The sequence below is a fragment of the Nannospalax galili genome, unplaced genomic scaffold (assembly GCF_000622305.1).
Source record: "Nannospalax galili isolate Female #2095 unplaced genomic scaffold, S.galili_v1.0 scaffold406, whole genome shotgun sequence".
Lineage (NCBI taxonomy): Eukaryota > Metazoa > Chordata > Mammalia > Rodentia > Spalacidae > Nannospalax > Nannospalax galili.
This window is the reverse complement of record NW_008357033.1, coordinates 658,073-662,829: the sequence shown is the minus strand read 5'-3', so window position 1 is coordinate 662,829 and position 4,757 is coordinate 658,073. Positions and strand designations below refer to the sequence as shown.

Below are 4,757 nucleotides of genomic sequence, written 5' to 3'. Positions count from 1 at the left end.
CTTGTCTGATTCCCCAGGGTCTCCAGTCTGTAGGGTCTTGTTACTGTTGACAAGACCTGCCTGACTGACCATTAACTCCCTCAGAGAAGAAAAGTGACATTGCTTATAAGTTCAAAATGACACAGTCAGTGAGCTTTGCTTTCAAACGGAACAATTGCTTTCTACTTAAGGGAGCCTTGGATATATTTGCTTGTCTGATTCCCCAGGGTCTCCAGTCTGTAGGGTCTTGTTACTGTTGACAAGACCTGCCTGACTGACCATTAACTCCCTCAGAGAAGAAAAGTGACATTGCTTATAAGTTCAAAATGACACAGTCAGTGAGCTTTGCTTTCAAACGGAACAATTGCTTTCTACTTAAGGGAGCCTTGGAAAAGGTCTAAAGATTTACTGTCATGAAAATACATGTGCTGCCACCATCTTTCTTGATTTTCTTTTTCTTTATTTCTTTCTTCATTGAAGCCACAACTACTGGAACGTGACCCAACCTTTCTTTAAAAGGTTAGCTGATACAGAATCTCCACTTAAGGCTATAGAGCTCTAGGACTTGGCATCGGAAGGACACCTTCAGGTACTTTGCTTTCACTCTAGAGTAAACCAGTTGTTTCTTTAATGGCCCTGAATTTACATGAATTGCTTCTTCTTGTCTCCTAACCTGGACTATAACCATAATGCTTCCAGAATGTATAACAGAAGTCTTCTATTACGTTCCATAGCGTGCAGTGTTAGATTTTGTCTCCATTTACTAGCACCCACTGTAAGTTATGTAGTAATATGGAGGATGTTAGGATAGTGCACTAAAGATCTTTAATTTTCTATCGTCACCGCAGTGTGAACACCCAAGGGCAGGGAGTTTATCTTATTTACTGTATACATAAATGGTTTGTTAGTATTAACTAGCTAAAATGAATAAAATAAATCACAAAAATCATGTTAACAATGGAGTGATAAACAAAGCAGATCACTATTAATCTCATTTAAATTCCCCTCATAACGCACATAAGCAAACCATGTTCTTCTGTAGTGCCTGGAGTACATATCCCTTAAGAGCTCCTTTAATTTATTCTGTAGAAGAATGTGATGATGCTGCTGAACTTAAAAGAGAGCGCTTGAAAACAAGAGTAATAGATGGAGAGCTTAAGGCTTACATTTTTATGAAAGAGCTGAAAATTAGAGAGTTACAATAGAGAACTATGCATGCCTCTGTCCACAAAGCTTCTATGTATGGCAGAGATCTGAAAACATTTCATTACAGGGTCAGATAATTCAGGTTTGAGGGTCACAAGGTGTCTGTCGCTTTTTAGTACTTTTCACCAGTGTCCTTCCTTTTGTTTTCAACAACCCTCTAAAAGTGTTATAAGCATTTTTAAGTCAAAGGTTATAGAGAAAATCATCCATGTCCTTACTTTCCCTGGCAGAATTTGTAGACTGCCTATATTTTCCCTATCTCTAGCATAGAAGATTGCCACTTTTATAGTGAAAATTTGAACATCTTGTCTTTTCTGCACTGCAGAAGAAAATGGCCTGAAGCTTATGATGCAGTGTGTGTGTGGGGGGGTGCGTGGGCACATGCGAATGCATGTGTACATGTGTGAAAGGACATATACACATGTGTCCACATGCATGTGGAGGTGAGAGGACAATCCTAGTGTCATTCCTCAGGTGCAAGCCATTTTTGCTTTTTTGAGAAAGGGTCTGCCATTGGCCTGGCTGTAGTGCCAGAGTCCCCAGGGATCAAGCTTTCTCTACTTCGGCAGTGCTGGAATTACAAGTGTGTGCCACCACATCTAGATGCTGCCATTGCTGCCACTGCAGTTTCTCCCCCTGCCTCCCCTTCCTCCCCCCTCCTCCTCCCTCTCCCCCTCCTTGTCCCTTTCCCCTTCTTCCTCCCCCTTCCCTCCTCCTTCTCCTGCTTCTCCCCCTCATCCTCCCCTTCCCTCTCCTCCTCCTCCTGCTCATCCCCCTCTCCCTCCCCCCTCCTCCTCCTCCTCTCCTCTTCCTCCTCCTCCTTGTCCTCATCCTCCTCTTTCTCCTCCTTCTTCATGTCAAGATAAGATGTGTGTGTAAAAAACCCTTTTCCTCAAAAAAAAAACTTTTCTCTCCTCCTCCTCCTCCTCCTCCTCCTCCTCTTCCTCCTATTCCTCATTTTAAAATGTTCTGAGGACTGAACATGAAGCCAGGTCCTCATGCTAACAATCCCTTTATTGCCTGAAACATCTCAGTTGTATCATCTAGCTTTTCATTTGACATTCTATAGCAGCAAAAAAGCAATTGCCATTCTATTTCAAGTCATTGTGGAAATAGTGTTTCAGTCATGGAGCTCTATAAGTCAAACAGTCTCACATTCTGTATTTAAACGGAAAGAGAGGAAGAAGACAGTCAAGACAATGAGATCAGAAAATGAAACCGACCATGTTACAGATATGTTTGCAGATGGCATGAGCAATCTGTAAGAAATGATCTTACCAATAAGACCTGATATATGACAAAAACATAAATCCTCATTACATAGAACATTAAAAATACCTGTAAATGTAAAATGACTGCAGAAAAGAACATTTTCCTCTCTGTCCAAATGAGTTCACTGAGCTGTCCTCTAGGGGGTCTCACTCTTGAAGCTGACTGTGGAAGAAACTATTCCTTGTCCACACTGTGATGGTTTTTATTTACACTCTGTGTCATAGGAGTAAGCACTTTAAAACAAGGCAATGTTCCTTATCTTTGTTCCATCTGGAACATCAGGAGATCACTCTCCAAATGGTATATGATTAATAGCTTTTTATAAAAGAAAACACAAGGGGGTGATGAGTTGATTTAGCAGGTAACAGTACTTGCTGTGTAACCTTGATAACATGAGTTTGATCCTTGTAACCCACATTAAAAAAATAGCTAGATGCAGTAGCATGTACCAGTAACCCCAACACTCCTAATGGCACTGTGCAAGGCAGAGAAGGGGAATGACAGAGAAGATCCAGGGTCAGCTAGCTTGAAGTACTCAGCACTGCACAAACAAGAGAGATGCCCTGCCACAAAGTAAAACAAGGTTGATGGAGAGAAGCTACTCAAAAAAGTTGTACTTTGACGTCCTCATGTAAATTGTGAAAAGAGGGAAAAAATTATAAAAATAAAATAATCAAAATAAAATACAATGTTTTATATTCAAACTAAATAAACAGGTGACTGTTTTGGCTTATAGATTGAATTGCCCATTTGCATACTTTTCACATTTGCATCTTAAAGGCCTCAGACACCAACTCACTAAAAATCACTTAAACAAAACTCCCTATTGTCTGAATGCCTTTAAGCATTCAAGGCACCTGTATGTTTCACCTAGAGAATAGACAGTCTCTTGGAGAATGTTATTTTTCAAGAAACACTGCAAAATGATTCTAAAATAACCCCTTAAATTTGGGGCGGGGGGAAGATAGAAATGTCTAATAGAAAAAAAAAGAACTACACATTGAATAAAAAAAATAAAGTGGCTGAGCAGAAATCAATCTCTCTCTCTCTCTCTCTCTTTTTCCTTTTTGATAGCTAAAATTGCTAAAGTGGTTAAGGTAGCATATCATTTTTCTTTTTGAAGAATTTTGTCCAGTTTGACAAGTAAATAAATGTTTAACTCTCTCCCTCCTTTGATTGCTACAGAAACAAGAAGAAATGGAAAATAACTGCGGCGTGTTTACGACATATTAGTTTCTTTCTCTACATGAAGCACACAATGAGAGCACTTTATGGATGAATTGTGCCTTCGATTGAATAGAGAATGGTGGACTGACTTTGGTTTTGTGGAATTGGATAATTTGTCACAGTTTCTGCCTCTAGAAAAATGACAACCCAAAGGAAAACTAGTGGAAAGCCTTTAAAAAAAAGTGATAAAATACAAGACTGATATTTTTGGTTCATACAAGTATTTTAAATTAAATAATTTAACAAGAAAATTACTAAGTTAACAGGAAGGCTATTATCATCAGTAAATGTTCACAGTTTCAGACTCCAGCACACCATCCTTCATCCTACAAGTAGTATTTTTACCAACAAAATCACTTTTATATTGGTTTGTGGTCATCACACTTTTGCATCTCCACCTATTCCTTATTATTCAGTGTTATTATTTGTTACCACCTTTCTTTTGCATATATTAGTTGTACAAAATAATGAATGATATTGTGACATTTTTATACATGTCAATATTGTACTTTGATTATCATATTCATCAAATGCTGTTTGAGTAAGGTGGAAAGTGATAGAGTATTCTCCTCTTGCTTCCACATGAGCCCACATAGACACATGTACCACACACACAGAAACATACCACACATCCACACACACACACAATTATGCTCTGTATATGACATATAAATATATAACTCCCAAAGTGTTTTCCTCTCACTACGTGTATCTTTAATATGCCAACACAGGTGAACAAGAATGCCTAAATGATAATCACACCCACAACTGTAGCTGAAGTTAGAAGAGATAGCTTCTCAAACATGAGTAGAGGAGGGTAGTCAACTGAAACCCACTCGTCTAAATGCAGCAGCATGTACAGGCCAAAAATGTTTAGACTGATTGGCACAGAGCTGTAAGAAATAGAATATATTTTCCTCATCCATCACACAAGTTATGGCTGACATCTGTATAACAAAAGCCACCTTAATAAAAGAGAAGCAAAATGCATATATTTACCAAAGTGTTGTGTGACAATGGGAGTCTCCAGAAATGAAACTCAAGATTAACATATGATGAAAGATGTGGGTAAT

The 4,757-nt window shown here is 38.7% G+C and overlaps 1 long non-coding RNA gene across 1 annotated transcript; it reads left to right on the top strand.

Annotated features, from left to right (window-relative positions):
- The first annotated feature begins 200 nt into the window (after positions 1-200).
- LOC108490024 lies at positions 201-3,864 on the top strand. Its single transcript, XR_001872074.1, has 2 exons — positions 201-317; positions 3,643-3,864. It is a non-coding gene; the product is annotated as an uncharacterized LOC108490024 (long non-coding RNA).
- The last annotated feature ends 893 nt before the right edge of the window (positions 3,865-4,757 follow it).